The sequence below is a fragment of the Opisthocomus hoazin genome, chromosome W (genome assembly GCF_030867145.1).
Source record: "Opisthocomus hoazin isolate bOpiHoa1 chromosome W, bOpiHoa1.hap1, whole genome shotgun sequence".
In the NCBI taxonomy this organism is placed as follows: Eukaryota; Metazoa; Chordata; class Aves; order Opisthocomiformes; family Opisthocomidae; genus Opisthocomus; species Opisthocomus hoazin.
The window spans coordinates 16,047,207-16,070,597 of NC_134453.1; positions in this window are offsets into that span (position 1 = coordinate 16,047,207).

Below are 23,391 nucleotides of genomic sequence, written 5' to 3' on the forward strand. Positions count from 1 at the left end.
CGTGACCTGGATAGGCTGGAGAGCTGGGCAGAGAGGAACCTGATGAGGTTCAACAAGGGCAAGTGCAGGGTCCTGCACCTGGGGAGGAACAACCTCATGCACCAGTACAGGCTTGGGGTGGACCTGCTGGAGAGCAGCTCTGCGGAGAGGGACCTGGGCGTCCTGGTGGACGACAGGTTAACCATGAGCCAGCAGTGTGCCCTGGCTGCCAAGAAAGACAATGGGATCCTGGGGTGCATCAAGAAGAGTGTGGCCAGCAGGACGAGGGAGGTTCTCCTTCCCCTCTACACTGCCCTGGTGAGGCCCCATCTGGAGTACTGTGTCCAGTTCTGGGCTCCCCAGTTCAAGAAAGATGAAGAGCTACTGGAGAGAGTCCAGCGGAGGGCTACGAGGATGGTGAGGGGACTGAAACATCTCCCCTACGAGGAGAGGCTGAGGGAGCTGGGCTTGTTCAGCCTGAAGAAGAGAAGGCTGCGAGGGGACCTAATAAATGCTTACAAATATCTGAAGGGTGGGTGTCAGGAGGATGGGGCCAAGCTCTTTTCAGTGGTGCCCAGTGACAGGACAAGGGGCAATGGGCACAAACTGAGGCACAGGAAGTTCCGTCTGAACATGAGGAAGAACGTCTTCCCTCTGCGGGTGACGGAGCACTGGAACAGGCTGCCCAGGGAGGTTGTGGAGTCTCCTTCTCTGGAGATATTCAAGACCCGCCTGGACAAGGTCCTGTGCAGCCTGCTGTAGGTGACCCTGCTTCAGCAGGAGGGTTGGACTAGATGACCCACAGAGGTCCCTTCCAACCCCTACTATTCTGTGATTCTGTGATTCTGTCCCTGACGGGTGCCTCCAGCAGCCCTGCAAAGAATATGCGAACGTCTCCAGATAGCTTGCACCCAGAAGGGGCTAGCCTGGAGAGCTGTTGCTCAGCCTCATCTGCCCATGGCACTGCTCGCACAGGCGCACAGAGACTGGGGGTGCTTTCTTGCCTTGCCTTCTCAAACTTGAAACGTAGCCTAGGGGGTCCTTGCCGGGCCCGTCCCACAGCCCTGACCTTAATAGGCGAACGTCTCAAGATATGTTACTTCCAAGAAGGGGCTAGCCTGGAAAGCTGTTGCTCAGCCTCATCTGCCCATGGCATTGTTCGCACAGACGCCCAGAGACAGGGCTGCATTCTTGCCTTGCCACCTTATACTTCAAATGTATCCATGTGGTCCCTGCCAGGAGCCTCCATGAGCCCTTACCCGAATAGGCGAACGTCTCCAGATAGCTCCCACCCAGAAAGGGGCTAGCCTGGAAAGCTGTTGCTCAGCCTCATCTGCTCATGGCACTGCTTGCACAGGTGCTCAGAGACTGGGGCTGCTTGCTTGCCTTGCCACCTCTATCTTGAAACGTATCTTTGGGATCCCTTCCGGGTGCCTCAGGCAGACCTGCACCAAAATTGGGCTCAGTCACTGTGACTGTGGCTGGAGCTGGGGCTGGAGCAGCTGCTGTGCCCGCTGGGGAAACCGAGGCAGACCCTGCAGCTGTGGCTGCAGCAACCGTGGTGCCGGTCGGGGGGGCTGGGACTGCCTGCTGGGCTGGAGGCGCTGCAGGGCCGGCTGGGGGGACAGCGCCAGCCGCAGTGCCTGCCGCTTTGTTTCCCCCCCTTTCCCCCTTAAGGCACTGAACAGTGTTGAACAGGGCTCGGTAGGCGTGGGCCAGACCCCAGCACGTTGCGGTGATTTGTGTCTCTCTGGAGTTCCCAGGGTGGCAGCACACTTTTTGCAGATACTTTACTAGTTTGTCCGGATCCTGTACTTCCTCAGGGGTGAGTTTAAAAAACACCGGTGGTGCCCACTGCCCTAGGTACTTGCCCATGCTGTCCCACACACCCAGCCACTCACAGCTATCCAGCCCCGGGGCAGGTCTCTGCACGATGTTCTTCACGACTTTCTTAACCCTAAACAAAAACCAAAACCCATTCAGGAGGCATAACAAAAGGAGAGTGCTGCCCTGAGCATCCCACGGGTACTCGAAATTCTCAAAAGCCGTTAGGACTGGCCTGAAGGAGAGAGGGGGAGCGAAAGAGTGGGGGAAGGTATCCCCTTCGGTTTTCCCCACAGACTGGGTTTGATTATTCACAAATTCTAAGACATAGGATCCGAGGTACGGAAATGACCGCAGAGCCGCATGCAAATAGAAGCCTAATTTCATGCACATTGATGTTATCATGTCATAAGTCGATATCGTAAGGTAGAGCAAAATTATCATCCTGATCTTTTTCCCAGCGATGATGAACAGGACGGCATTGAATACATACTGCAAATAAGGATTCAAAAACCACAGCCATCTGATCAAAGACAGAAACATTTTTACCGGCAACTATTTAACACAGAAAAATGCGTGTAACAAAATTTAACAAAACGTAAGAAAACAGTTTTAACACCCGCTGCTCAGCCCTGCCGTTATCCGTGCCCCACGTCTGGGCGCCAAATTAATGTTTTGGTTTCGGCTGCCGCCAGCAACAAAAGCGCCACGCGGTCGCCCCTCCCCCCGCCGGCGTGCGGAGGAGAATGGAAAGAAAGAGGCAGAAACTGGTGGGTCGGGATAAGGGCAGTTTAACAGAGCAGCAAACAGAGGGAAACAGGAACAACAACGATACAAATAAGGAGAAAACACAACAACGAACCGTACGACCCAGACAGCCGCTCTCCCGAACAGCACTGGCGCCGCGCCCCCCCAAGCCGCGAGAGAGTTCCCGCCGCGCCACCGCCCCCCCACCGGACCCCAGCGTGATGTCACATCGTATGGAATACCGGGCTCTGTTTGGCCAGGTGGGGTCAGCCCCCACCCCCCGGCTGTGCCCCTTCCTGGAGTCTGGTGAAAATTAACCCTGTCCTGGCCAAACCCAGGACAGTAGCCTAAGGGGTCTTTGCTGGGCGCCTGCTACAACCCTGACCAGAATATGCGAACTTCTCAGGATATCTCTTACCAAGAAGGGGCTAGCCTGGAAATCTGTTGGTCAGCCTCATCTGCCCATGGCACTGCTCGCACAGGTGCACAGAGACGGAGGCTGCTTGCTTGTTTTGCCACTTCAAACTTCAAACGTAGCCTAGGGGATCCTTGCAGGAGGGATCCCGTAGCTCTGACCCGAGTATGCGAAGGTCTCCGGATTGCTTGTACCTAGAAGGGACTAGCCTGGAAAGCTGTTGCTCAGCCTCATCTGCCCATGGCACTGCTCACACAGGCGCCCAGAGACTGGGGTATGTTGCTTTTTTTGCCACCTCAAACTTCAAACATATTCTAGGGGTTTTTGCCAAGCGCCTGCCACAGCCCTGACCTGAATACGCGAACGTCTCAGGATATCTCTTACCAAGAAGGGGCTAGCCTGGAAAGCTGTTGCTCAGCCTCATCTACCCATGGCACTGCTCGCACAGGCGCCCAGAGACTGAGGCTGCTTGCTTGCCTTGCCACCTAAAACTTCAAACGTATCCATGTGGTCCCTGCTGTTTGCCTCCAGCAGCCCTTACCCGAATAGGCGAACGTCTCCAGATAGCTCCCACCCAGAAAGGGGCTAGCCTGGAGAGCTGTTGCTCAGCCTCATCTGCCCATGGCACTGCTTGCACAGACGCACAAAGACTGGGGCTGCTTGCTTGCCTTGCCACCTCAAACTTCAAACATACTCTGGGGGTCTCTGCTGGGTGCCTCCAGCAGCCCTACACCGAATATGCGAACGTCTCAGGATGTCTCTTACCAAGAAGGGGCTAGCCTGGAAAGCTGTTGCGCAGCCTCATCTGCCCATGGCACTGCTTGCACAGGCGCACAGAGACTGGGGCTGCTTGCTTGCCTTGCCACCTCAAACTTCAAACATAGCCTGGGGGTCTTCGCCGGGTCCCTCCCGCAACCCTGACATTAAAATGCAAGCGTCTCAGTATATCTCTTACCAAGTAGGGGCTAGCCTGGAAAGCTGTTGCTCAGCCTCCTCTGCCCATGGCACTGCTCGCACAGATGCACATAGAATGGGGGTGCTTGCTTGCCTTGCCACCTCAAACTTCAAACGTATCCTAGGGTGTCCTTGATGGTCCCCTCCCACAGCCCTGATCTTAATATGCGAACGTCTCAGGATAAATTCTACCAAGAAGGGGTGAGCCTCGAAAGCTGTTGCTCAGATTCATCTGCCCATGGCACTGCTCAAACAGGCGCCCAGAGACTGGGGCTGATTGCTTGCCTTGCCACCTCAAACTTCAAATGTAGCCCGGGGGTCCCTGCCCCGTGCCTCCAGCAGCCCTGCAGCGAATATGCGAACGTCTCAGGATGTCTCTTAGCAAGAAGGGGCTAGCCTGGAAAGCTGTTGCTCAGCCTCATCTGCCCAGGGCACTGCTCACACAGGCGCCCAGAGTCTGGGGCTGCTTGCTTGCCTTGCCACCTCAATCTTCAGACGTAACCAGGGGGTCCCTGCCGGGTGCCTCCAGCAGCCCTGCAACGAATAAGCGAACGCATCCAGATATCTCTTACCAAGAAGGGGCTAGCCTTGAGAGCTGTTGCTCAGCCTCATCTGCCAGTGGCATAGCTCACACAGGCGCTCAGAGACTGGGGCTGATTGCTTGCCTTGCCACCTCAAACTTCAAAAGTAGCCTAGGGGGTCCTTGGCGGGTAACTCCCAAAACTCTGACCTTAAAATGCGAGCGTCTCGGTATATCTCTTAACAAGTAGGGCCTAGCCTGGGAAGCTGTTGCTCAGCCTCATCTGCCCATGGCACTGCTCACAAAGGCGCCCAGGGACTGGGGCTGCTTGCTTGTCTTGCCACCTCAAACTTCAAACGTAGTCCGGGGGTCCCTGCCCCGTGCCTCCAGCAGCCCTGCAGCGAATATGCGAACGTCTCAGGATGGCTCTTACCAAGAAGGGGCTAGCCTCTAAAGCTGTTGCTCAGCCTCATCTGCCCATGGCACTGTTCGCACAGGTGCACAGAGCCTAGGGCTGGTTGCTTGCCTTGCCACCTCAAACTTCAAACGTGTCAAGGGGTTCTCTGCCGGTTGCCTCCAGCAGCCCTGACCCGAATAGGCGAACGTCTCCAGATAGCTCGCACCCAGAACGGGCTAGCCTGGAGAGCTGTTGCTCAGCCTCATCTGCCCAGGGCACTGCTCGCACATGCGCACAGAGACTGGGACTGCTTGCTTGCCTTGCCACCTCAAACTTCAGTCGTAGCTGAGGGGTTCCTTGCCGGGTCCCTCCCAAAACCCTGAACTTAAAATGCGAGCGTCTCAGTATATCTCTTACCAAGTAAGGGCTAGCCTGGAAAGCTGTTACTCAGCCTCCTCTGCCCATGGCACTGCTCACACAGGCGCACAGAGACTGGGGCTGCTTGCTTGCCTTGCCACCTCAAAATTCAAAGGTAGCCCAAGGCTCCCTGCCTGGTCCCTCCAGCAGCCCTGCACCAAAAATGCGAACGTCTCAGAATGTCTCTTACCAAGAAGGGGCTAGCCTGGAGAGCTGTTGCTCAGCCTCATCTGCCCAGGGCACTGCTCGCACAGGCGCCCTATGTCTAGGGCTGCTTGCTTGTCTTGCCACCTCAAACTTCAAATGTAGCCTAGGGGGTCCTTGCCGGGTCCCTCCCACAACCCTGACCTTAAAATGCGAGCGTCTCAGTATATCTCTTACCAAGAAGGGGCGAGCCTGCAAAGCTGTTGCTCAGCCTCCTCTGCCCATGGCACTGCTCGCACAGGTGCACAGAGACTGGGGCTACTTCCTTGCCTTGCCACCTCAAACTTCAAACGTGGCCTACAGGATCCTTGCAGGGGTCCTCCTGCAGCCCTGACCTGAATATGCGCTCCTCTCCAGATAGCTCGCACCCAGAAGGGACTAGCCTGGAAAGTTATTGCTCAACCTCATCTGCCCATGACACTGCTCGCACAGGCACACAGGGACTGAGGTATCTTGCTTCCCTTGCCACCTCAAACTTCAAACGTAGCCGAGGGTATCCTTGCTTGGTCACTTCCAAAACCCTGACCTTTAAATGCGAGCGTCTCTGTATATCTCTTTACCAAGTAAGGGCTAGCCTGGAAAGCTGTTACTCAGCCTCATCTGCCCATGGCACTGCTCACACAGGCGCCCAGAGCCTGGGGCTGCTTGCTTGCCTTGCCACCTCAAACTTCAGTCGTAGCCTAGGGGATCCTTGCCGGGTCCCTCCCAAAACCCTGACCTTTAAATGCGAGCGTCTCAGTATATCTCTTACCAGGAAGAGGCTAGCCTGGAAAGCTGTTGCTCAGACTGCTCTGCCCATGGCACTGCTCGCACAGGTGCACAGAGACTGAGGTATCTTGCTTCCCTTGCCACCTCAAACTTCAAACGTAGCCGAGGGGGTCCTTGCCGGGACCCTCCCAAAACCCTGACCTTAAAATGCGAGCGTCTCTGTATATCTCTTACCAAGTAAGGGCTAGCCTGGAAAGCTGTTGCTCAGCCTCATCTGCCCATGGCACTGCTCACACAGGCGCCCAGAGTCTGGGGCTGCTTGCTTGCCCTTCCGCCTTAAACTTCAAATGTAGCCAAGAGGCCCTTGCCTGGCCCCTCCCACAGCCCTGAGCTTAATATGCAAACGTCTCAAGATATCTCTTGCCATGAAGGGGCTAGCCTTGAAAGCTGTTGCTGAGCCTCATCTGCCCATGGCACTGCTCGCACAGGCGCCCAGAGACTGGGGCTGATTGCTTGCCTTGCCACCTCAAACTTCAGTCGTAGCCTACGGGATCCTTGCCGGGTCCCTCCCACAACCCTGACCTTTAAATGCGAGCGTCTCTGTATATCTCTTACCAAGTAAGGGCTAGCCTGGAAAGCTGTTACTCAGCCTCATCTGCCCATGGCACGGCTCGCACAGGCGGACAGAGACTGAGGTATCTTGCTTTCCTTGACACCTCAAACTTCAAACGTAGCCTAGGGGGTCCCTGACGGGTGCCTCCAGCAGCCCTGCAAAGAATATGCGAACGTCTCCAGATAGCTCGCACCCAGAACGGGCTAGCCTGGAGAGCTGTTGTGCCGCGACTGAGAGACGGGACACCGCTTGATGCAAGCAGGATGATCGTTTTATTGTTCTTACACACATACATTTATACAGATCAGAAGGTAGCGTGTTTTAAACTGATTGGCTAAGTTTCAAACTAGGCACCTATTGATTGGTTAACACAGTTGCTAATACAGACACATTCTTTTCCTAAGCTCATCTAAACTAGGGCCATGCAGACACATTCTTTTCTTATCTTATCCAAGGCCTTGCTTCCTCCCTCAGGATGGCTCGGCACTATCTCTCTTCTTATCAGGGTCAGGATGGCTGGGCACTAACTCCCTTCTTCCCAGGGTTTATGGCCCACAAGTTCCAACAGATCCTCCCTCATCAATTGCACCGCGCTGGGGGCCCTGCTGAGGCCCACACTGTTGCTCAGCCTCATCTGCCCATGGCACTGCTCGCACAGGCACACAGAGACTGGGGCTGCTTGCTTGCCTTGCCACCTCAAACTTCAAACGTGTCAAGGGGTTCTCTGCCGGTTGCCTCCAGCAGCCCTGACCCGAATAGGCGAACTTCTCCAGATAGCTCGAACCCACAACGGGCTAGCCTGGAGAGCTGTTGCTCAGCCTCATCTGCCCAGGGCACTGCTCGCACAGGCGCACAGAGACTGGGACTGCTTGCTTGCCTTGCCACCTCAAACTTCAGTCGTAGCCGAGGGGTTCCTTGCCGGGTCCCTCCCAAAACCCTGAACTTAAAATGCGAGTGTCTCAGTATATCTCTTACCAAGTAAGGGCTAGCCTGGAAAGCTGTTACTCAGCCTCCTCTGCCCATGGCACTGCTCACACAGGCGCAGAGAGACTGGGGCTGCTTGCTTGCCTTGCCACCTCAAAATTCAAAGGTAGCCCAAGGCTCCCTGCCTGGTCCCTCCAGCAGCCCTGCACCAAAAATGCGAACGTCTCAGAATGTCTCTTACCAAGAAGGGGCTAGCCTGGAGAGCTGTTGCTCAGCCTCATCTGCCCAGGGCACTGCTCGCACAGGCGCCCAGTGTCTAGGGCTGGTTGCTTGCCTTGCCACCTCAAACTTCAAACGTGGCCTACAGGATCCTTGCAGGGGGCCTCCTGCAGCCCTGACCTGAATATGCGCACCTCTCCTAATAGCTCGCACCCAGAAGGGACTAGCCTGGAAAGTTATTGCTCAGCCTCATCTGCCCATGGCACTGCTCGCACAGGCGCCCAGAGACTGGGGCTGATTGCTTGCCTTGCCACCTCAAACTTCAGTCGTAGCCGAGGGGTTCCTTGCCGGGTCCCTCCCAAAACCCTGAACTTAAAATGCGAGCGTCTCTGTATATCTCTTACCAAGTAAGGGCTAGCCAGGAAAGCTGTTACTCAGCCTCATCTGCCCATGGCACTGCTCGCACAGGCGGACAGAGACTGAGGTATCTTGCTTTCCTTGACACCTCAAACTTCAAACGTAGCCTAGGGGGTCCCTGACGGGTGCCTCCAGCAGCCCTGCAAAGAATATGCGAACGTCTCCAGATAGCTCGCACCCAGAACGGGCTAGCCTGGAGAGCTGTTGCTCAGCCTCATCTGCCCATGGCACTGCTCGCACAAGACGCATAGAGACTGAGGATGCTTGCTTGCCTTGCCACCTCAAACTTCAAACGTATCCTAGGGTGTCCTTGATGGTCCCCTCCCACAGCCCTGATCTTAATATGCGAACGTCTCAGGATAAATTCTACCAAGAAGGGGTGAGCCTCGAAAGCTGTTGCTCAGATTCATCTGCCCATGGCACTGCTCAAACAGGCGCCCAGAGACTGGGGCTGATTGCTTGCCTTGCCACCTCAAACTTCAAATGTAGCCCGGGGGTCCCTGCCCCGTGCCTCCAGCAGCCCTGCAGCGAATATGCGAACGTCTCAGGATGTCTCTTACCAAGAAGGGGCTAGCCTAAAAAGCTGTTGCTCAGCCTCATCTGCCCATGGCACTCCTCGCACAGGTGCACAGAGACTGGGGTTGCTTGCTTGCCTTACTACCTCAAACTTCAAACGTATCCCGTAGCTCCCTGCCCGGTCCCTCCAGCAGCCCTGCATAGAAAATGCGAACGCCACAAGTTACCTATTGCCAAGAAGGGGTTAGCCTGGAAAGCTGTTGCTCAGTCTCATCTGCCCATGACACTGCTTGCATAGATGCACAGAGACTGGGGCTGCTTGCTTGCCTTGCCAACTCAATCTTCAAACGTAGCTTGGGGATCCCTGCCGGGTGCCTCCAGCAGACCTGCACCGAAAATGCGAACGCCTCGGGTTATCAATTACCAGGAAGGGGTTAGCCTGGAAAGCTGTTGCTCAGCCTCATCTGCTCATGGCACTGTTTGCACAGGTGCTCAGACAGTGGGGCTGCTTGCTTGCCTTGCCTCCTCAATCTTCAAACGTAGCTTGGGGATCCCTGCCGGGTCCCTCCAGCAGCCCTGCACCAAAAATGCTAACATCTCCAGATAGCTCGCACCCAGGAGGGGCTAGCCTTGAAAGTTGTTGCTTAGCCTGTTCTGCCCATGGCACTGCTCCTACATGCGCACAGAGAGTAAGGCTGCTTGCTTGCCTTGCCACCTTAAACTGCAAACGTAGCCCGGGCCTCCCTGCCCGGTCCCTCCAGCAGCCCTGCAATGAAAATAACAACGCCTCGGGTTATCGCTTACCAAAAAGGGGTTATCCTGGAAAGCTGTTGCTCAGCCACATCTGCCCATGGCACTGCTCGCACAGACGCACAGAGACTGGGGCTGCTTGCTTGCCTTGCTACCTCAAACTTCAAACGTACCCTAGGGGGTCCTTGACCGGCGCCTCCCACAGCCCTGACCCGAATATGCGCGTCTCACTATATCTCTTACCAGAAAGGGGCTAGCCTTGAAAGGTGTTGCTCAGCCTCATCTGCCCTTGGCACTGCTCGCACAGGTGCCTAGAGACTGGGGCTGCTTGCTTGCCTTGCCACCTCAAACTTCAAACGTATCCCAGGGCTCCCTGCCCGGTCCCTCCAGCAGCCCTGTACCGAAAATGCGCCTCGGGTTATCTACTACCAAGAAGGGGTTAGCCTAGAAAGCTGTTGCTCAGCTTCATCTGTCCATGGTTCTGCTTGCAGAGTTGCTCATAGACTGGGTCTGCTTGCTTGCCTTCCCACCTCAAACTTGAAACGCAACCAGGGAGTCCCTGACGGTTGCCTCCAGCAGCCGTGACCCGAATAGGCGAAGTTCTCCAGATAGCTTGCAGCCAGAAGGGGCTAGCCTGGAAAGCTGTTGCTCAGCCTCATCTGCCCATGGCACTGCTCGTACAGGCGCACATAGACTGGGATATCTTGCTTCCTTTAACACCTTAAACTTCAAACGTAGCCTAGGGGGTCATTGCCAGGCGCCTGCCACAGTCCTCACCTAAACATGCGAACGTCTCTGGATATCTCTTACCAAAAAGTGGCTACCCTGGAAATCTGTTGTTCAGCCTCATCTGCCCATGGCACTGCTCGCACAGGCGCCCAGAGAGTGGGTCTGCTTGCTTGCCTTGCCACCTCATACTTCAAACGTATCCCAGGGCTCCCTGCCCTGTCCCTCCTGCAGCCCTGTACCGAAAATAACAACGCCTCGGGTTATCGCTTACCAAAAAGGGGTTATCCTGGAAAGCTGTTGCTCAGCCTCATCTGCCCATGGCACTGCTTGTAGCGTTGCTCAGAGACTGGGGCTGCTTGCTTGCCTTGCCACCTCAAACTTCAAACGTAACCAGGGAGTCCCTGACGGTTGCCTCCAGCAGCCGTGACCCGAATAGGCGAACTTCTCCAGTTAGCTTCCACCCAGAATGGGCTAGCCTGGAAAGCTCTTGCTCAGCCTCATCTGCCCATGGCACTGCTCGCACAGGCGCACAGAGACTGGGATATCTTGCTTCCTTTGCCGCCTTAAACTTCAAACGTAGCCTAGGGGGTCTTTGCCAGGCGCCTGCCACAGTCCTGCACTGAACATGCGAACGTCTCAGGATATCTCTTACCAAAAAGGGACTACCCTGGAAATCTGTTGCTCAGCCTCATCTGCCCATGGCACTGCTCGCACAGACGCACAGAGACTGGGGCTGCTTGCTTGCCTTGCCACCTCAAACTTCAAACGCAACCAGGGAGTCCCTGGTGGTTGCCATCAGCAACCGTGACTCGAATAGGCGAACTTCTCCAGATAGCTTCCACCCTGAAGGGGCTAGCCTGGAAAGCCGTTTCTCAGCCTCATCTGCCCATGGCACTGCTCGCACAGATGCACAGAGACTGGGACTGCTTGCTTGCCTTGCCATCTCAAACTTCAAACGTAGCCTAGGAGGTCTTTGCGAGGCGCCTGCCGCAGCCCTCACACGAATATGCGAACGTCTCCAGATTGCTCGCACCCAGAAGGGGCTAGCCTGGAAAACTGTTGCTCAGCCTCATCTGCCCATGGCACTGGTTGCACAGGCGCACAAACACTGGGGCTGCGTGGTAGCCTTGCCACCTCAAACTTCAAACGTATCCTAGGGGGTCCTTGGCGGGTGCCTCTCGCAGCCCTGACCTGAATATGCGAATGTATCAGGATATCTCTCACGAAGAAGGGTCTAGCCTAAAAAGCTGTTGCTCAGCCTCATCTACCCATGGCACTGCTCGCACAGATGCACACAGACTGAGAGTGCTCTCTTGCCTTGCCATCTCAATCTTGAAACGTATATTGGGGATCCCTGCTGGGTGCCTCCAGCAGACCTGCACCAAAAATGCGAACATCTCCAGATAGCTTGCACCCAGGAAGCGCTAGCCTTGAAAGCTGTTGCTGAGCCTCATCTGTCCATGGCACTGCTCGCACAGGTGCACAGAGACTGGGGCTGCTTGCTTGCCTTGCCACCTCAAACTTCAGACGTAGCCCGGGGCTCCCTGCCGGGTGCCTCCAGCAGCCCCGCACCGAAAATGGGAACGTCTCAGGATATCTATTACCAAGAAGGGGCTAGCCTGGAAAGCTGTTCCTCAGCATCATCTGCCCATGGCACTGCTTGCACAGATGCACAGAGAATGGGGCTGCTTGCTTGCCTTGCCATCTCAAACTTGAAACGTAGCCTAGGGGGTCCTTGCCGGGTGCATCCCACACCCCTGAACCGAATATGCGCGCGTATCTCTATATCTCATACCAAAAAGGGGCTAGACTTGAAAGCTGTTGCTCAGCCTCATCTGCCCTTGGCACTGCTCTCACAGACACACAGAGACTGGGGCTGCTTGCTTACCTTGCCACCTCAATCGTCAAACGTATCCCGGGGCTCCCTGCCCAGTCCCTCCAGCAGCCCTGCACCGAGAATTCGAACGCCTTGGGTTATCTATTACCAAGAAGGGGTTAGCCTGGAAAGCTGTTGCTCAGCCTCATCTGCTCATGGCACTGCTTGCACAGGTGCTCAGACACTGGGGCTTCTTCCTTGCCTTGCCACCTTAATCTTCAAATATAACCAGGGGGTCCCTGACCGGTGTGTCCAGCAGCCTTGCAACAAACATGCGAACGTCTCCATATAGCTCGTACCCAGAAGGGGCTAGCCTGGAGAACTGTTGCTCAGCCTCATCTGCCCGTGGCACTGCTCGCACAGACGCACAGAGACTGAGGCGGCTTGCTTGCCTTGCCACCTCAAACTACAAACGTAGCCTAGGGGGTCTTTGCCAGGCGCCTGCCGCACCCGTGTCCCGAATATGCAAACGTCTCACGATATCTCTTACTAAGAAGGGTCTAGCCTGGAAAGCTCTTGCTCAGCCTCATCTGCCCATGGCACTGGTTACAGAAGTGCAAACACACTGGGGCTGCTTTCTTGCCTTGCCACCTCAGTCTTCAAATGTAGCCCAGGGATCCGTGCCAGGTGCCTCCAGCAGACCTCTACTGAAAATGGAACATCTCCACATACATCGCACTCAGAAGGGACTATGCTGGAAAGCTGTTTCCAGCCACATCTGCCCATGGCACTGCTCGCACAGGCGCACAGAGAGTGAAGCTGCTTGCTTGCCTTGCCACCTCAAACTTCAAACGTAGCCTAGGGGGTCCTTGCCGGGCGCCTAATGCATCCCGGATCTAAGTATTCGAACGTCTCATGATGTCTCTTACCAAGAATAGGCTCAACTGGAAAGCTGTTGCTCAGCCTCATCCGCCCATGGCACTGCTCACACAGGCGCAGAGAGACTGGGGTTTCTTGCTTGCCTTGCCACCTTAAACTACAAACGTATCATAGGAGGTTTTTTGCGGGTGCGTGCTGCAACCCTGACCCTAATATGCGAGCGTTACAACATATTGTACGCCAAGAAGGGGATAGCCTGGAAAGTTGTTGCTCAGCCTCATCTGCCCATGGCACTGCTCGCACAGGTGCACAGAGACTGGGGCTGCTTGCTAGCCTTGCCACCTCAAACTTCCAACGTAGCCTAGGGGTCCCTGTCGGGTGCCTCAGGCAGCCCTGCACCGAAGGTGTGAACGTCTCCAGATAGCTCGCACCCAGACGGGGCTAGCCTGGAAAGCTGTTGTTCAGCCTCATCTGCCCATGGCACTGCTCGCACAGGCGCACAGAGACTGGGGCTGCTTGCTTGCCTTGCCACCTCAAACCTCAAACGTAACCTAGGGTGTCCTTGCAGGGGGCCTCCCATAGCCCTGACCTGAATATGCGAACTTCTCAGGATATCTCTTAACAAGAAGGGGCTAGCCTGGAAATCTGTTGGTCAGCCTCATCTGCCCATGGTACTGCTCGCACAGGAGCACACAGACTGAAAGTGCTTGCTTGCCTTGCCGCCACAAATCGCCAAAGTATCCTGGGGCTCCCTGCTGGGTCCCTCCAGCACCCCCGCACGGAGAATGCGAATGTCTCAGGATATCTCGTACCAAGAAAGGTTTAGCCTGGAAAGCTGTTGCTCAGCCTCATCTGCCCATGGCACTGCTCAAACAGGCCCACATAGACTGGGGCTGCTTGCTTGCCTTGCCACGTCAAACTTCACACCTAACCTAGGGGGTCGTTGCCGGGCACCTCCCACTGACCTGACCCGAATATGCGAACGCCTCAGGATATATCTTACTAAAATTGTCTAGCCTGGAAAGCTGTTGCTCAACCTCATGTGCCCATGGCACTGCTCGTAGAGGCGCAGGGAGAATGAGAATGCTTGCTTAACTTGCCACCTCAAACTTCAAACGTCCCGGGGCTCCCTACCGGGCGCCTCCAGCAGCCCTGCCGCAAAATATTGAATGTCTTCAGATAGCTCTCACCCGGAAGGGGTTAGCCTGGAAAGCCGTTGCTCAGCCTCATCTGCCCACGGCACTGCTCGCACAGGCGCACAGAGACTGGGGCTGCTTGCTAGCCTTGCCACCTCAAATTTCCAACGTAGCCTAGGGGTCTTTGCCAGGTGCCTCAGGCAGCACTGCAAGGAAGATGTGAACGTCTCAGGATATCTCTTACCAAGAAGGGGCTAGACTGGAAAGCTGTTGCTCAGCCTCATCTGCCCATGGCACTGCTCGCACAGGGGCTCAGAGACTGGGGCTACTTGCTTGCCTTCCACCTCAAACTTCAAACGTAGCCTAGGGGGTCCTTGACGGGCGCCTACCACAGCCCGGATCTAAATATTCGAACGTCTAATGATGTCTCTTACCAAGAATGGGCTAAACTGGAAAGCTGTTGGTCAGCCTCATCTGCCCATGGCACTGCTCGCACAGGTGCTCAGACACTGGGGCTTCTTGCTTTCCTTGCCACCTCAAACTTCCAACGTAGCCTAGGTGTCTCTGCCGGGTGCCTCAGGTTGCCCTGCAACGAAAGTGTGAACGTCTCCAGATAGCTCGCACCCAGAAGGGGCTAGCCTGGAAAGCTGTTGCTCAGCCTCATCTGCCCATGGCACTGCTCGCACAGGCACACAGAGACTGGGGCTGCTTGCTTGCCTTGCCACCTCAACCTTCAAACCTAACCTAGGGGGTCGTTGCCGGGCACCTCCCACAGACCTGACCTGAATATGCAAACCCCTCAGGATATCTCGTACCAAAACTGTCTAGCCTGGAAAGCTGTTTCTCAGCCCCATCTGCCCATGGCACTACTCCTACAGGCGCAGAGAGACTGAGAGTGCTTGCTTAACTTGCCACCTGAAAATTCATACGTCCTGGGGGTTCCTACCAGGCGCCTTGTCCTGGGTTTGGCCAGGACAGGGTTAATTTTCGCCGGACTCCAGGAAGGGGCACAGCCGGTGGGTGGGGGCTGATTCCACCTGGCCAAACAGAGCCGGGTATTCCATGCCATGTGACGTCACGCTGGGTTCCGGTGGGGGGTGGGGCGCGGCGGGAAATAACTCGCGGCTCGGGAGCGTGCGGCGCCGGTGCGGTCCGAGAGAGCGGGTCTGTTTTTGTCGTGTTTTCTCCTTATCTGTATCGTTGTTGTTCCTGTTTCCCTCTGTTTGCTGTTCTGTTAAACTGCCCTTATCCCGACCCACCAGTTTCTGCCTCTTTCTTTCCATTCTCCTCCGCACGCCGGCGGGGGGAGGGGTGGCCGTGTGGCGCTTTTGTTGTCGGCGGCAGCCGAACCAGAACATTTAATTGGCGCCCAGACGTGGAGCAGGGATAACGGCAGGGCTGAGCAGCGGATGTTAAAACTGCTTTCATAAATTTTGTTAAAATTTATTTTACGCATTTACTGTGTTAGTTAAAGTCGCCGGTAAAAATGTTTCTGACTTTGATCAAATATCTGTGCTACGTAAATCCTTACTTGCTGTATGTGTTTGCCGCCGTGCTGTTTGTTACCTCGGGAAAAAAGATCAGGATGATGATTTTGCTGTACTGTATGATATCGACTTATGATATGATAACATCACTGTGCATGAAATTAGGCTTGTGTTTGCATGCGGCACAGCGGTCATTTCCGTACCTCGGATCCTATGTCTTAGAATTTGTTAGTAATCAAACCCAATCTGTGGGGAAAACCGAAGGGGATACCTTCCCCCACTCTTTCGCCCCCCCTCTCTCCCTCGGGCTGGTCCTAACGGCTTTTGAGAATTTCGAGTTTTCGGCGAAGCTACTGAAGGTGAAGGGTTCTGGAGCAGAGGCTCGCGCCGAGGGACCCTTTCTCCAGTGGCAAAACCGCAGCGGCGAGGCGGCAAACAGCGCCGAGAGAGAGAGAGGAGACCCTAGCCCCCCCCCCCCCCGAGCGGGAAAGCGGGAGGTGCCAACGAGCGGCAGCTCTGACTCAGCGGGGGCGGAGTCGAGTGTGACAGTGGCCAAACCCCCTCACGGATAAGAGCAGCCCCCAGGGAGCGCGAGCGACCAGGAGCGCGGGCGAACAGAGCCGGCAAACAGAGGCGGCGCAGCAGCCCGGGAGCGGCGCAGCAGTTTGCGCGGCAGTTCGCGCAGGCAGGGCGGGGAAGGAGACTGGCAGGGTACAGCCGACCCTTCTGGCAACTCAAGTAGTGGGCATCGCTCTTCCAGGAGATATTCTAGCCATGGTTACCACCCGTGGTAAAGCTGTTGCTCGAAGGAGTGTGGGGACCCAGACGGAGGCCCCACGCAAGAACGCGGGTGTCCAGGTCTCTGGCTGCAGGGAGTGCCTGAGCCTGGCGCTCGTACCGGAGGACAGCAGAGACAACGGCTGTGTTCGGTGCGAGCAGGTGAATGACCTGCTCAGCCTGGTGGCAGAGCTGAAGGAGGAAGTGGAGAGGCTGAGGAGCATCCGGGAGTGTGAGAGGGAGATCGACTGGAGGAGCCGCTCCCTCCCCTCCCTGAGGCCGAGGAAGCAGGAAGCGGCTCCACAGAAAGCAGAGAACCCCCTACCCTCTTGCCACCGAGCAGAAAGAGGGGGCCTAAGAGATGGGGGGGAAGGGAAACGGGTCCCTGCTCGGGGGGCCAAGCGAATCTCCCCCCGGCCTCCCTCACCGGCCCAGTTGCCCTTAAGCAACAGATATGGGGCTCTGGAATGTGAGGGACTGGCCACAGAGGATGTGGGTGAAGGTGAGGCTCCACCCAGGGGGTTGCCTAGGACGAGTCAGACAGCCCCAAGAATTACGACTGCCTCAACTAAGAAAAAAAGGAGGGTCATTGTCATAGGTGATTCCCTTCTGAGGGGAACAGAGGGCCCGATCTGCCGACCGGACCCATCCCACAGGGAAGTCTGCTGCCTCCCTGGGGCCCGGGTTAGGGATGTTGCGAAGAAACTCCCTGGTCTGGTGCGGCCTTCTGATTACTACCCCCTCTTGGTAATGCAGGTTGGCGGGGACGAGATAGCAGAAAGAAATCCCAAGGCCATCAAAAGGGACTTCAGGGCACTGGGGCGATTGGTTGAGGGATCAGGGGCGCAGGTGGTGTTTTCCTCCATCCCATCAGTGGCAGGGAACAGCACTGAAAGGGGCAGGAAAACTCACCTGGTTAACAGGTGGCTCAGGGACTGGTGCCATCAGTCAAATTTTGGCTTCTTTGATCATGGGGAGGTGTACACAGCACCGGGCCTGCTGGCGACAGGTGGAACTCAGCTATCTCAAAGGGGAAAAAGAATTCTTGGCCACGAGCTGGCGGGGCTCATTGAGAGGGCTTTAAACTAGGTTCGAAGGGGGAAGGGGATATTGCCCAGCTCACTAGGGATGAGCCTAGGCTTGGAGTGCCAAGGCCAGGGGTGAGCTTGACAGCCCAGCTCAAGTGTGTTTACACCAATGCACGTAGCATGGGCAATAAACAGGAGGAGCTGGAAGCCATTATACAGCAGGACGGCTACGACTTGGTCGCCATCACAGAAACATGGTGGGACAACTCGCATGACTGGCATGCTGTCATAGATGGCTACAGACTCTTTAGGAAAGACAGACCAACAAGGAGAGGTAGGGGAGTTGCTCTATATGTGAGGGAGCAACTGGAATGCATTGAGCTTGGCCTGGGGGCAAATGAGGAACGAGTTGAAAGCTTGTGGGTTAGAATTAATGGACAGGCTCATAAGGGTGACATTACGGTGGGTGTGTACTACAGGCCACCTGACCAGGAGGAGGAGGTTGATGAGGCCTTCTACAGGCAGCTGCAAGCAGCCTCACAGTCACAGGCCCTGGTTCTCATGGGGGACTTCAACCACCCTGACATCAGCTGGGAAGACCATACAGCTAGGCAGGCGCAATCCAGGAGGTTCCTACAGAGCATCGATGATAACTTTCTGATGCAAGTGGTGGAGGAACCAACAAGGAAAGGCGTGCTGCTGGACCTTGTGTTAACAAACAAGGAGGGACTGGTGGAGGATGTGAAGGTTGGAGGTAGACTCGGCTGCAGTGACCATGAAATGGTCGAGTTCAGGATCCTGCGTGGAGGAAGCAGGGCGATAAGCAGGATCAAAACCCTGGACCTCAGGAGGGCTGACTTTGCCCTCTTCAAGGAGCTACTGGGAGGCATCCCGTGGGCCAGGGCTCTCGAAGGCAGGGGGGTCCATGAGTGCTGGTCGCTCTTTAAACAACACTTCTTCCATGCACAGGAGCAATGCATCCCCCTGAGAAAGAAATCGAGCAAAGGAGGCAGGAGACCTGCATGGTTAAACAAGGAGCTTCTAGCGGAGATCAGGCAGAAGAGAAAGGTCCATGGAATGCGGAAAGAGGGGCAGGCCACTTGGGAAGAGTACAGAAACGTGGTGAGAGCGTGCAGGGATGCGACGAGGAAGGCCAAGGCCTACCTGGAATTGAAGCTGGCAAGGGATGTCAAAAACAACAAGAAGGGCTTCTTCAACTACATCAGCAGCAAAAGGAAGGCTAGGGACAACGTGGGGCCGCTGCTGAATGAGGCGGGTGTCCTGGTGACGGAGGATGCGGAGAAGGCAGAGCTACTGAATGCCTTCTTTGCTTCAGTCTTCAGTGCTAAGACTGGCCCTCAGGAATCCCAGGCCCCGGAGGTAAGAGAAGAAGCCTACAAAGAGGACGACTTTCCCTTGGTCGAGGAGGACTGTGTGAGGGATCGCTTAAGCGATCTGGATGTCCACAAATCCATGGGCCCCGATGGAATGCACCCATGAGTGCTGAGGGAGCTGGCGGATGTCATTGCTGAGCCACTCTCCATCATCTTTGAGAGGTCCTGGAGGACAGGAGAGGTGCCCGAGGACTGGAGAAAGGCCAATGTCACTCCAATCTTCAAAAAGGGCAAGAAGGAGGACCCAGGGAACTACAGGCCGGTCAGCCTCACCTCCATCCCGGGAAGGGTGATGGAGCAGCTTATCCTGGAGGCCATCATCAAGCAAGTGGAAGAAAAGAAGGTTATCAGGAGTAGTCAGCATGGATTCACCAAGGGGAAATCATGCCTGACCAATCTGATAGCTTTCTACGATGACATGACTGGCTGGGTAGACGAAGGGAGAGCCGTGGATGTTGCCTACCTTGACTTCAGCAAGGCTTTCGACACAGTCTGCCATGATATCCTCCTAGGGAAGCTGAGGAAGTGTGGGCTGGATGAGTGGTCGGTGAAGTGGATAGAGAACTGGCTGAATGGCAGAACTCAGAGGGTTGTCATCAGCGGCGCTGAGTCTAGTTGGAGGCTGGTAACAAGTGGTGTCCCCCAGGGGTCAGTACTGGGCCCAGTCTTGTTCAACTTCTTCATCAACGACCTGGATGAAGAGTTAGAATGTACCCTCAGCAAGTTTGCTGACGACACCAAACTGGGAGGTGTGGTAGACACACCGGAAGGCTGTGCTGCCATTCAGCGTGACCTGGATAGGCTGGAAAGCTGGGCAGAGAGGAACCTGATGAGGTTCAACAAAGCCAAATGCAGGGTCCTGCACCTGGGGAGGAACAACCTCGTGCACCAGTACAGGCTTGGGGTGGACCTGCTGGAGAGCAGCTCTGCGGAGAGGGACCTGGGCGTCCTGGTGGACGACAGGTTAACCATGAGCCAGCAGTGTGCCCTGGCTGCCAAGAAAGACAATGGGATCCTGGGGTGCATCAAGAAGAGTGTGGCCAGCAGGACGAGGGAGGTTCTCCTTCCCCTCTACACTGCCCTGGTGAGGCCCCATCTGGAGTACTGTGTCCAGTTCTGGGCTCCCCAGTTCAAGAAAGATGAAGAGCTACTGGAGAGAGTCCAGCGGAGGGCTACGAGGATGGTGAGGGGACTGAAACATCTCCCCTACGAGGAGAGGCTGAGGGAGCTGGGCTTGTTCAGCCTGAAGAAGAGAAGGCTGCGAGGGGACCTAATAAATGCTTACAAATATCTGAAGGGTGGGTGTCAGGAGGATGGGGCCAAGCTCTTTTCAGTGGTGCCCAGTGACAGGACAAGGGGCAATGGGCACAAACTGAGGCACAGGAAGTTCCGTCTGAACATGAGGAAGAACGTCTTCCCTCTGCGGGTGACGGAGCACTGGAACAGGCTGCCCAGGGAGGTTGTGGAGTCTCCTTCTCTGGAGATATTCAAGACCCGCCTGGACAAGGTCCTGTGCAGCCTGCTGTAGGTGACCCTGCTTCAGCAGGAGGGTTGGACTAGATGACCCACAGAGGTCCCTTCCAACCCCTACTATTCTGTGATTCTGTGATTCTGTCCCTGACGGGTGCCTCCAGCAGCCCTGCAAAGAATATGCGAACGTCTCCAGATAGCTTGCACCCAGAAGGGGCTAGCCTGGAGAGCTGTTGCTCAGCCTCATCTGCCCATGGCACTGCTCGCACAGGCGCACAGAGACTGGGGGTGCTTTCTTGCCTTGCCTTCTCAAACTTGAAACGTAGCCTAGGGGGTCCTTGCCGGGCCCGTCCCACAGCCCTGACCTTAATAGGCGAACGTCTCAAGATATGTCTCTTCCAAGAAGGGGCTAGCCTGGAAAGCTGTTGCTCAGCCTCATCTGCCCATGGCATTGTTCGCACAGACGCCCAGAGACAGGGCTGCATTCTTGCCTTGCCACCTTATACTTCAAATGTATCCATGTGGTCCCTGCCAGGAGCCTCCATGAGCCCTTACCCGAATAGGCGAACGTCTCCAGATAGCTCCCACCCAGAAAGGGGCTAGCCTGGAAAGCTGTTGCTCAGCCTCATCTGCTCATGGCACTGCTTGCACAGGTGCTCAGAGACTGGGGCTGCTTGCTTGCCTTGCCACCTCTATCTTGAAACGTATCTTTGGGATCCCTTCCGGGTGCCTCAGGCACACCTGCACCAAAATTGGGCTCAGTCACTGTGCCTGTGGCTGGAGCTGGGGCTGGAGCAGCTGCTGTGCCCTCTGGGGAAACCGAGGCAGACCCTGCAGCTGTGGCTGCAGCAACCGTGGTGCCGGTCGGGGGGGCTGGGACTGCCTGCTGGGCTGGAGGCGCTGCAGGGCCGGCTGGGGGGGCAGCGCCAGCCGCAGTGCCTGCCGCTTTGTTTCCCCCCCTTTCCCCCTTAAGGCACTGAACAGTGTTGAACAGGGCTCGGTAGGCGTGGGCCAGACCCCAGCACGTTGCGCTGATTTGTGTCTCTCTGGAGTTCCCAGGGTGGCAGCACACTTTTTGCAGATACTTTACTAGTTTGTCCGGATCCTGTACTTCCTCAGGGGTGAGTTTAAAAAACACCGGAGGTGCCCACTGCCCTAGGTACTTGCCCATGCTGTCCCACACACCCAGCCACTCACAGCTATCCAGCCCCGGGGCAGGTCTCTGCACGATGTTCTTCACGACTTTCTTAACCCTAAACAAAAACCAAAACCCATTCAGGAGGCATAACAAAAGGAGAGTGCTGCCCTGAGCATCCCACGGGTACTCGAAATTCTCAAAAGCCGTTAGGACTGGCCTGAAGGAGAGAGGGGGAGCGAAAGAGTGGGGGAAGGTATCCCCTTCGGTTTTCCCCACAGACTGGGTTTGATTATTCACAAATTCTAAGACATAGGATCCGAGGTACGGAAATGACCGCAGAGCCGCATGCAAATAGAAGCCTAATTTCATGCACATTGATGTTATCATGTCATAAGTCGATATCGTAAGGTAGAGCAAAATTATCATCCTGATCTTTTTCCCAGCGATGATGAACAGGACGGCATTGAATACATACTGCAAATAAGGATTCAAAAACCACAGCCATCTGATCAAAGACAGAAACATTTTTACCGGCAACTATTTAACACAGAAAAATGCGTGTAACAAAATTTAACAAAACGTAAGAAAACAGTTTTAACACCCGCTGCTCAGCCCTGCCGTTATCCGTGCCCCACGTCTGGGCGCCAAATTAATGTTTTGGTTTCGGCTGCCGCCAGCAACAAAAGCGCCACGCGGTCGCCCCTCCCCCCGCCGGCGTGCGGAGGAGAATGGAAAGAAAGAGGCAGAAACTGGTGGGTCGGGATAAGGGCAGTTTAACAGAGCAGCAAACAGAGGGAAACAGGAACAACAACGATACAAATAAGGAGAAAACACAACAACGAACCGTACGACCCAGACAGCCGCTCTCCCGAACAGCACTGGCGCCGCGCCCCCCCAAGCCGCGAGAGAGTTCCCGCCGCGCCGCTGCCCCCCCACCGGACCCCAGCGTGATGTCACATTGTATGGAATACCGGGCTCTGTTTGGCCAGGTGGGGTCAGCCCCCACCCCCCGGCTGTGCCCCTTCCTGGAGTCTGGTGAAAATTAACCCTGTCCTGGCCAAACCCAGGACAGTAGCCTAAGGGGTCTTTGCTGGGCGCCTGCTACAACCCTGACCAGAATATGCGAGCATCACAGGATATCTCTTACCAAGAAGGGGCTAGCCTGGAAAGCTGTTGCTCAGCCTCATCTGCCCATGGCACTGCTTGCACACTTGCTCAGAGACTGGGGCTGCTTGCTTGCCTTGCCACCTCAAACTTCAAACATAGCGTAGGGGATTCTTGCCAGGAGCCTCCCACAGCCCTGACCCGAATACGCACGCGTCTCACTATATCTCTTACCAAGAAGGGGCTAGCCTGGAAAGCTGTTGCTCAGCCTCATCTGCCCATGGCACTGCTCACACAGGCGCACAGAGACTGGGGCTGCTTGCTTGCCTTGCCACCTCAAACTTCAGAAGTAGCCCGGGACTCCCTGCCGGGTGCCTCCAGCAGCCCCGCACCGAAAATGGGAACATCTCAGGATATCCCTTACCAAGAAGGGGCTAGCCTGGAGAGCTGTTGCTCAGCCTCATCTGCCCATGGCACTGCTCATACAGGCGCAGAGAGACTGAGAGTGCTTGCTTAACTTGCCACCTCAAAATTCATACGTCCTGGAGGTCCCTACCAAGCACCTTCAGCAGCCCTCCCCCAAAAGGTACAATGTCTTCAGATAGCTCGCACTCAGAAAGGGCTAGCCTAGAAAGCTTTTGCTCACCCTCGTTTGTCTATGGCACTGCTCGCACAGGCACACAGAGACTGGGGCTGCTTGCTTGCCTTGCCACCTCAAACTTCAAACGCAGCCAGGGGCTCCCTGCCCGGTCCCTCCAGCAGCCCTGCAAAGAATATGCGAAAGTGTCCAGATAGCTCGCACCGAGAACGGACTAGCCTGGAGAGCTGT